Raw genomic sequence first — 10,947 nt, 5'->3', positions numbered from 1 at the left:
GCTCTGTGGGAAGGTGTACCAAGGCAGGGAGAGCCTGGTTTTCCAAGGGGACTGACAGGGTTTATTGCTGGGAAATGTCTTCCTCCTCTGCAGTGGAGCTGGGAAAGACATCTGTGGTACAGCACATTGTCATTTTACAGCAGCCCTGGCACATGAGCACCATAATTGAGTACAGGGAAAAAATGACAGTGGCCCCATGAAGTGGGGAAAGGGTGTGGGAAGCAGCTGGCTACAGTGGAGAGAGAGGGGTGAGCCTGACACATTGGGAGGGTTGGAATAAATCCTGTCCTCTCATACACTTCAAAAACTTAAATCCCTATGTTTCAGCAATTAATAGTCTTACTCATAGAGGGTTTGCAGAAGGGGAGGATGTCATTACCTGCAGGGTGACTTCCACAAGAACTCCTAGAGGAGCTGCTCCAGTGGACACAAAAGCCTGGATTTCTTTTGACAGGTCCTCTAAGTCAGGACTATACTCCTCCCTCTCCACCCACCAAGAGAAAAGAATAGCAAGTGCTTGCAGGCAGTTTTTAGGAACTGCCTGTACCTCTCCACTATTTTTCTTCAGATGAATCTCCAAGCCCAAGCAAGCCTTGCAGAAACTGGGCTCAGAGCAATTGTCCTGGGGTGAGGGGAAGCAGTGGGACCTAAAATGCCAGTGATAAATTTGAGTCAGATGCTGTTTCTATGGGGGATGTGCCATGAAGTTCAGGCTGAGCCCTGCCCTGTTCCCTTGCAGGCACTTGCAAGCCTCTGCAGGGAGCTGCCCAGCCAGTGATAAATGCACTGCCAAGGCTCCCTCTGACTGCTCCAGCATCTTTTTTATCCTGAACTCCCTGAGAAGGACCTGGAAGAGCCTGAGAGTCCCATGAGGGATATCCCAGGGGGCCCAGTGCCTGCTGTCCCTGGGTGAGAGATGCTGTTCCAGCTGTGGAGCACAAGTACAGCCCAATCTGGGTTTTGTTGGGTTTCTATGTTTAGGGGGTGGTTTATGCCTATGGCCACTGTATAATTATGATTATAAAATAGCCACCTCTTCAGTTTCTGCCTCTTGGCAGCTCTCAGGAAACGACCTAATTTGAACTGCCAGCAGTGAGGACCTTGAACCCTACCGAAAGTCACTTTTAACTGAACCTAGAACATCTAGATATTTGTCAGACTCTGCTGGCAGTGACAAAAATAGTTTAGTGAGATTTTTCCACTGCTGGACACAGGCTTCCACATGTGTGGCTCCCACGAAATGAATCCACAAGGCAGCCATTCATGGCATGCTGAATGCTTCTCTCGCTGCCGATTTCAGGATCAATAGAAATTCAGGCTGGGGCTGAGAACTGACCTTTTATGCCTTGTTCTAACGCTGGCCTTTAGTCCTCACCTTGCCCTGCACTGGGCGGCTGCGCTTCTGCTCTGCCCCACCAGCACCACTGCTCCCTTTCCAACACCAACAGGGCAGGTCCTGCTGGGAGAAAGGAACTGGCATCTCCAGCTGCTGCTCCGTGGCTGTGTGTGAGGAAAGAGCAGGGCGGGGGAGAGCTGGGGAAGCTGCATCACGGGACAGATTTTCCAGCTTCGGGCTGGCTGTGCCTCCAGCTTACGCCAGCATCGCCTCTGCTTGTGGAGAGCTGGGGGTGCCCTCACCAGCCCTTTCCAGACCCACAGGCTCACCTCAGCTGCCGGTCTGTAATTAAAAGGAGCAGCTTTAAATATCCTGGCAGTGGAGATGGAGGGCAGAGCGAGTTCTCAGCAGGGACTTGGGCATCGCCGTAGCTCAGGTGATGTCCCACCATCAGCAGCACGGCAGAGGAGAGGTGGGGCCAGCGTTCAGCAAGTCATGAATCATGGCTTGGGCTACTTGCACAAGTGTGAGTGCAAACAGATGGGCAAGGTTGCAGTGGGAGTTCAAAACAGCTCCTCTTCTTTTGTGGGATTAGCCACTCCTTTGCAGCTCTCTGAGACTTTATTCTGCATGGGGGTGAAGACAGAAAAATCAGAGGTGCCAGTGGCGTCTGTGGCTGTTTTCAGGTAGAAGCCACACAGCTATGCTGTGCCATGGGGTGGGGTGGCTGCTCCACAGGTGGGGAATGGCTTTATTTGCAGTGTGAGTTCGAGGGGCAGCTGCTTATCCTGACTTTTAATACAAGGGGATTTTGCCTTTACAGGGTGGCTGCTTTGTAGCATGGGGCCATTCTGATTTGTACACCCTCAATCATTAACATCACCGGACCACCAAGTAAAGAAAATTATTTTCATTGTGGTTTTACTCCTATTTTCCTTCTTTTTAAAATTCTCCTGGAAGACCTATAAACATTCACCCATTAGGTGAGGCACAGAAAGGGACTTTTTCCCTTCGTGCACAGTCTGTGGCTGCAGCCTTTGTCCTCAGCACCAAGCTGAAAGTTTGTGCGTGGTGTGCACATCAAAATGCTCTGGAAAAGAAACCAGGGTGGCAAATATGGTGTAAATAGATGGAAGAGGGAAGACTAAGTCAAGTCCTCCCCCTCCTGATGGTGCAAATCATGTTTTAATGGCAAGTGTGTGAGATGAATGAGTGAGGCCTTTCCCTGGAGAGGCAAAAAGAATCACACTGCATGCGTTAACTTTAACAACAGAGGCTGTAAAAATCTCCAGGGTATGTGGACAGTGGAGTTTAAAGATGATAGGATCACAGAACAGCTCAGTTTGGAAAGGACCTCAGGAGGTCCAACCTCCTGTTCATAGTAGGGTCAGCCATGAGGTCAGAGCAGGTTACTCAGGGCTTCACTTAACCCAATACTGAAAACCTCCAAGGATGGAAACTCCACAATCTCCTGGTCTCTTGCTGGGCTGGTGTCCTGATGAGAAAGCTTCTCCTTATCAATTTGAACTTCTCTGGTTTCAACCTATGCCTGTTGTCTCACCATGGTGAGCAGCCTGGCTCTTTTTGGTCATCTCCTCACAGCTGCCATGAGCCCCCTCCCAACCAAACCCCCTCTTTTCCAGGCTGGACAAGCCCTGCAGCCTGATCATGTTAAGGCAGCCCAGGCTGTCATCACTGCCTGGTGGCCCATTAGAAGCCAAGGTCAGAAGAACTTTATCAGTGGAAAACAATGCACAGTTCCTTTGGTGCTTTATGGCTTGGTGAAGGATAATGTGTCCTCTTCCAGGACTTTATTGTGGAAAAAGAAAAAAACTGGAGGTAAAAGTGGGGCAGGAAAGCTGAGCAACCAGCAAACACCACTTGGCAAGTCCTTCCCATCAAGGACTGCTAATCCCACTGCCAAGGTCCCCTACACAGAGTGAGCTGCTCCTCCTTGTGAGGGCCGACCTTGCTCCACCCTTGGCTTGGCACTGCAATTAGGAAAAGCTGATTTTTGCTGCCAGCAGTTCCCCTTCCTGAGCCTGGCAGTGCATCTCGTGAGCTGCCACCTCTGTTTTTCCAGTCCTGTGGACACCAGTGACCACATCCCTTCCCAGAACAGCGAGCCCCTTGCTCACTGCTGACGGCACCTCCTCCCTCAAGCCTGCTGGCAAAGCTCCCGTCTCACTCCAGGGGAAGATTTCTATTTAACAGTGTAGGTTTTTCTTCTATAAGTGGCTTGTTTTACAAGGTAAGTCACATTTATGTGTAAAATTAGCTCTGCAGCTGGTCCTAGCAGCTCCTCCATGCTTTTTGTGATTGGATTCTGTTATCAGCACCTCGTCATTTCCAGAGTTCAGGTGTCTGGGCTAAGACCTTCTGTGCTGCCTTCCTCGAGGTGAGTGGAGGATTTTTTTTGTATGTACTGAAGTATCTTTGGTTACTGCCAAAAATGACCTTAGCAGAAGTGTTGTTTTGCCTGTGCTTTAAAAAAAAAAAAAAAGCATCAGCCATTTACCTTGAAGCTCAGCCTCTGTTTTGGAAGCAGTGCCTGAGAGTTGTGGATGGTTTCTGCCTTTTGCTAGAGAGGTGCCTGTGGCTTTTTAGAAAGGAAGAGTCATGGAATTGTGAGCTTCTGGGAGACACCTTCATCCATTCAGTCCTGACAGACCAGGAGGGGAAGTCACTAAAATACCTGGGCTTCTAAGCTTGTCCTTGGAACTAACAAGGCAAAGCTCAAGAGCTTCGCCTACACTCAGCCCTCAGGCCCCTGGAATGTGCAGATAGTCATCAGGCTTTGCCTGGGAACGGGAGCTGAGTCGGGTGGCTCCTACCTCAGGCTTGCCCCCAGGAGGAGCTGACCTCACCTGCCTCCCTGGGACATCTCCCTGTGTGGGAAGGTGCTTCCTAGATGCTTAAGGACATCTAAGGATGCACCTGGAGGATGGGATGCGGCGTAGGTGCTCCAGAGGCAAATTTTCTCAAGGACATGGCAGGAGGAAGAGCATTTTATAGAGCAGATTCCCCCAGGAGCCCCTTGGCTGCCCAGGGAATGCATCCCCCTCATCCATCTCTCTAGATGAGCACCCAAATTCCTTCTCCATGTGCAATCAGTGGAGGAGACAGACTTTTTTTCCTTTTTCACAAGGCTCTGGTTCACCCAGGTGCCCTGCACACCTCTGCCATCAGCATCATGTGGGGGAACACAAACTCTTCTGGAGGGACAAAGTGATGAGCTACAACTTGAAAGTACCAGACCTGGCACAGCCCAACAAGCAGCCAGGCTACTGGCACATATCCTGAGCTGCCAGTCTCTCAGGCACACCTGGAAATAGCCCTCTGCCCCAGGACAACACCCTGTGGATTTGCTGGTTTCATTTGGATTCACTCATTTTTTTCCTTTGCCACCCCCAGGCTTGTGAAACACTAATAGAATGGATGCAGCAAGATTTAAAGCAGGGATTTGTCCTTAAGGGGAGTGTGACAATGTGAGGTTGCAAGGGAAGAAAACATAAAAGACAGTCCTGGTCAGTCACTAACCTGCCTTTACCTCTCCTGGCTGGGAGTCACCTGGTGCCCAGGCATTGCCCCAGCCCCAGGTGCCTCATTCTGGGGTCTTTTGGAGCTAAGGCCATCAAGGAATAAAGGTTTTTGGGATCCTTCTTGGTATCCCAAGTGCTCAGATCTCCATCTCAGGAGGTGGATCTGCTGTGCCAAACTTACTGATCTGGTTTCGGGTGCCCTGGTAAGGCAGTCTGGAAGTTTTCTCTCTAGTCAGCCCTCCTGGTTAACTGGCTCGTATCAGTTCTCTCAGCTTGACACCAAACACTGCATGGCAGCTTCCCAGAGGGGTAAAACTCTTGTTTTTCAACAGAAAAATGCAAAATCCCACAGTAACCAGTGACCTCTGTCTTTGTGCCAGTCCCTAGAGCTACCAGGCAGTGACAGAGCCATCCCAAAAATCCTGGGAGAGAGCCTCTGCCACTGTAGCCTAAAGAAGATTAGTAGGGGCTGAGGGCACCACATTCTCTTTCCACTCTCACTCCCCTTTCTGGCAACATTTTAAAACAAAGCAGTACATCATTCCCTGTGTTTGCTAGGAGCAGCGTGGAAAGCTTCCCTCAGGTGTGCTGGGACCTGGAGCAGGATGTGCTGGGAGAAAGGTGGGATTTAGATCGGGGGAAAGCTGAAGACTTGGAAAGTAACAGAAGGGAGAAAATAGGGAAAGGGTCAGTGCTAGAAACAGAGCAAGGAAGGCAAATGCAGAGCATAGATATGAGGATAAAGGTGAGAGAAAACAGCAAGTTGTGGGGAATGACAGGAACAGGTAATATTTGGGAGAAAATGTAATGGCCTGGGCATGCAGGAGGTCAGACAAAGTGTAAAATATACAAAGGGCTCTCCCAGCTTGAAATGCTGGCACCACAACAGGGTCTAGCAAGTGGTTCTTTAGTTTCGATGATGAAATCAAAGACTCCAACCTTCTGGTGGTCAAAATATGGCAGCACAACCCCACATCCTGTATTGTAGCTTTTTCTGTTATTAAAAAATAGAAAACCAAACAAAACTAAAATCAAAACCCAAACAAAACCACAAAAAAAAAAAAAAAACAATAACAACAACAAATTGGAAAAAAAAAAAAAAACAAAAAAACAAACAAGCCTGATGCAGAGCACAAGCAAAATAGTGAAATTAAGACTGCAGTCTCAGGTGATGCTGGCATGAAGAGTAACAAGCACGTGCATTGCAATAAAGATCTGCAAGATCTGTGCTTCCCCTCTGGCAGGATCTTGGAGGCTCTAAGGAACATATTTAGGAATTCAAGGAAGAGACAGAGCAGTCTTGTGATGAAGGTACATGGATGTTGTCCTGCTTCAGGCCCAAATTGATGTAAGTCAGAGGTACTTGAGCTAAAAATAATCTTGACTTAGCAGATCAAATATGCACAGGCCTAAAAGAGGCTGAAAAAAAAAGTTGTACCTTTATAACCTTCATAGCAGCCTTTCCTAATTTTTGAATTATTGACTAATTGTCTGCATTTTATTGGAGTGAAACATTTACACTTTTTAAAGTGCTATTCTACCCTCTAAAAAGTGACTGTTACTGCTTCCTGTCACTGCCTGCACTGCCTGCTATGCCCCATGGAAAGTCTCTAACTTGGGATTTGTTTGCTGCCTGCCAGCTCTGTTCCAAGCAGGATATTTTCCATTTTGGACACAACTGCCAGTAAAAAAGTCCCCGAGAATTCCATGCGTGCCTCTGCACCTCTCCAGATAACAGCTCCTTTTTATGTTCGTGCAACTATGTTGTAGCTAATTTTGTGCAAATACCTTTGAGGCTAAAAGGTGCTTGTCTTGGGGTGACCTTATGATGTGTATCCCATATCACTGCCTATGCCCAGAAATTAATTATTGGCCTTTCTATGCCTCTGAACTGAGCCTGAGAGGGGGAAGAAAAAACTGAGCAAAACTTTCTCAAAGCAGTTTGAAACTTGTTCAAGGTCACATAAAGATAGCAGGTTTTTTTTCCAGCTGGGGCAGTGGGGGGGAGCGAGGAAGCACCCGGCTTGCAGCTTTTCCAGTCAGCTTTTGGCCAGTTTTTTTCCGGTTCTTCTTGTTCTCCGGAGAGAGACTGAGAGTCGAACTTTTCCTTCTCTGGAATTTCAGATTTTCTCCCTTTTCTACTGGACTGCTTGATTGCTGTAACATCAGAGCACATCGGGAGGACTTTCCACCGGGCACAGAGGGCCTGGCCCTGGGCCAAGCCCCAGCTCCGAGGAGACCAAAGGGAGGACTCGAACACTTTCCCAGGTTTTTCCTCTACAGCAAAAGATTTTACCAGTTAGCATTATTTTCCTTTCCCGTGTGTTTGTTAAATAAATAGTTTTATCTTCTTCACTTTCCTTCGAGGAAAATTTATTTTTTTTTCCCGAACCTGGTGGGGGGAGGAGTGGTTGTGCCTTCTCTCAGAGTATATATATATTTCTAAATTTGGCCAAACCAGAACAAATTTAGTGGCGCCCAACTGTGTGGCTCGAAGGAAAGTGAAAAAAAACCCTGTGCTAATTACATTTTGGTTTGAATTTACTTATTCTGTGTTGGAGTAAAGTAATCACCATGTTGGTTGAGTTCATAATGTCTCTCTGTCTTGATGTACTCATGTCTTTTTGGTCCTTAGGCTTCATTGAGGTACTGATTTTTTTTTGGTCCCTAGGGTTGTTTGCCTATCCACAACTTGCTCCAATTTTGTCCCTGATATGTAAATTTTACAGAGCAGGGAGACGAATCAGGATTTCTATGTTCTTGTGCTCAGTGATAATGATTTATAAGAAGTTGACAGAGGTACAGGCAGCTGTTCGAGGTGTGTATGATATGTGGTTTCTCCGTCCTAACCCCAGTCCTAGCTTCAGTAGCCTGTTTTGGGAATTTATTAGTAATTGCACCCAGATTGTTAGAGGAGGAGGAGATGGGGTTTCCCTTCCCTTTAAATTTGATAGGTCATCTTTTGAGAATGTTCAGTTTCCCCTGGATATTAAAGAGACCACCTTCCTGGTATTTAATCTGGTAAGCTTCCTCTATGTGCTCTGTATGTCTCGCAGCTTGTCTAGAATAAGAGCTCAGATTTCCAGGGTGGCTGATGAGACACCTGACCCAGAGGTGGAACATCCTGAGTGGTGGGGGGAATGGGAGGATATAGGCCAAATCTTGAAAAAATTCTCTGACCCAATGGTTTGCAAGTTTCCCCCTGAACAAGTTCAGAAACCAGCTGAGGTGGCAAAATATCTGAAAGAGAAATACAATGACAATTCCAATGAGAACAAGCTCCTTGCAATATGTTGGGCTTTGGCATATGCCTATTGCACATTGCAGCAGGTAAAGGTAGAGAGGCAGGAAGATCAGTCAGCAAAGCCTGCAGATACCCCAGTCACTCAGGCTGCAGATAAACCAGACAGCCAGCCCAAACCAGATGGAGAGTCTAAGCCACTGACAGTGGCTCCTGTCACGAGGAAAAAGCACACAACCAAAACTGATCGCCCAGTGAAAGATGATGATGATGCAGGGGAAGGGACCTCAAAAGATGCAGGGGAAGGAACCTCAAAACCACCAACAGACTCAGGCACAGAAACCATTACTGAGTCCATGTCCATAAAGGACCTTCACAGCCTCAGAAAGGACTACACCCGACGGTCCGATGAATCCATAATAAGTTGGATGGTCCGTATTTGGGATGCGGCAGGTGATGATGTGATGCTGAAGTGAGGCATTTGGGATCCCTGTCACATGATCCAGTGATCGACCAAGTGATGAAAAGGGGGGCTGACTCTACCAGTCTTTGGAGGCGGGTTTTGACAGGTGTGGCTGAAAGATATATGTGTGGAGATGATCTCTACATGCAACAAACCCCGTGGAAGACCATAGAACAAGGGATCCAGTGCCTGAGAGAACTAGGGGTGGTAGAGGTTATCTTCACAAATGACCCAGGATTGAGAAGTCCAGACCGGGCCAGAGTTATTCCATACATGTGGCAAAAACTCATACATCTTGGGCCACCAGAATACGCTTCTGCTTTAGCAATAATGAAACCGGACTATGGTGCAAATGAGACCGTGCAGGATATGGTAGTGAAGCTCCGAGCATATGCAGACTCTGTGCATGGCCCAACACATGCAAGAATCGCAGCTGTGGAAACACATATGCAGAAAATGGAAGATAAGATGGAAAGGAATCACCAGGAGATTAAAGAGTGCCTTCTCCGTGGACGTTCCCCAGAGAGAAGGTACATCCCACGAAGTGAGCTGTGGAATTTCCTGTGTGACAGTGGGGAAAACATGAGGAAGTGGGGTGGACAACCCACTTCTGCTCTGGCAGCATGAGTGAGTGAATTGAAGGAGCGCAAGTCTCAGAAAGGAGGATCTACCAAAAAGGAAGTAGCTCCAGTTGCCTGTAGCCAAACTGCCGGAAATAATGGAAAAGACGATGGCATGTCCAATTCCCATGAAGGAACCTCTAAGATACAGGCCCAGGGAAAGAAGGATAACCAGGCATAGAGGGGCCCTGCCTCTAGCCAGGTAGAGGTCAGGGAAAACCATGTTTTTTGGACTGTGTGGATTCGTTGGCCTGGTACATCAGAACCACAAAAATATGATGCCTTGGTTGACACTGGTGCACAGTGTACAATAATTCCATCGCAGCTTGTGGGGGTAGAATCTGTTTCTATTTCTGGTGTAACAGGTGGATCACAAAATTTGACCTTGGTGGAAGCTGAGGTGAGCCTGACTGGAAATGAGTGGAAGAGACATCTCATTGTGACTGGCCCAGAGGCCCCGTGCATTTTGGGCATAGACTTCCTCCGGAACGGGTATTTTAGAGACCCAAAGGGACTCAAGTGGGCTTTTGGAATAGCTGCTGTGGAGACAGAGGGCATTAAGCAATTGAACACTTTGCCTGGACTATCAGAGAACCCATCTGCAGTCGGCCTTCTGAAGGTGGAAGAACAAAGAGTACCAATTACCACCTCTACAGTGCATTGCTGACAGTACCGGACAACTCGAGATGCTGTGATCCCCATCCACAAGATGATCCGTGAGCTGGAGAGCCAAGGGGTGGTCAGCAAGACCCACTCACCCTTCAATAGTCCCATTTGGCCTGTGCGCAAATCGGAAGGAGAATGGAGACTGACTGTGGACTATCGTGCCCTGAATGAAGTGACTCCACCGCTGAGCGCTGCCGTGCCGGACATGTTGGAGCTCCAGTACGAGCTGGAGTCCAAAGCAGCGAAGTGGTACGCCACTATTGACATTGCCAATGCATTCTTCTCTATTCCTCTGGCAGCAGAGTGCAGGCCTCAGTTTGCTTTCACCTGGAGGGGTGTGCAGTACACCTGGAACCGACTGCCCCAGGGGTGGAAGCACAGTCCCACCATCTGTCATGGACTGATCCAGGCTGCACTGAAAAAGGGTGAGGCTCCAGAACATCTGCAGTACATTGATGACATCATTGTGTGGGGGAACACTGCAGCAGAAGTGTTTGAGAAAGGAGAGAAAGTTATCCGGATTCTCCTGGAAGCTGGTTTCGCCATCAAGAAGAGCAAAGTCAAGGGACCTGCCCAAGAGATCCAGTTCCTGGGAGTAAAGTGGCAAGATGGACGGCGTCAGATTCCCACCGAGGTCATCAATAAGATCACAGCAATGTCTCCACCAACCAACAAGAAGGAAACACAAGCTTTCCTAGGTGCCATAGGCTTTTGGAGGATGCATATTCCTGAGTACAGCCAGATTGTGAGTCCTCTTTACCTGGTTACCCGCAAGAAGAACGATTTCCATTGGGGCCCCGAACAGCAACAAGCTTTTGCCCAAATCAAGCAGGAAATCGCTCATGCCGTAGCCCTTGGCCCAGTCAGGACAGGACTCAAAGTGAAGAATGTGCTCTACTCTGCAGCTGGGAGCCATGGCCTGTCCTGGAGCCTTTGGCAGAAGGTGCCTGGTGAGACTCGAGGTCGACCACTGGGATTCTGGAGCCGAAGCTACAGAGGGTCTGAAGCCAACTACACCCCAACAGAGAAGGAAATCTTGGCAGCCTATGAAGGAGTCCAAGCTGCCTCAGAGGTAATCG

Source organism: Coloeus monedula, assembly GCF_965178545.1.
Source record: "Coloeus monedula genome assembly, chromosome: 4".
NCBI lineage: Eukaryota > Metazoa > Chordata > Aves > Passeriformes > Corvidae > Coloeus > Coloeus monedula.
Note: the sequence above shows the minus strand (reverse complement) of the source record.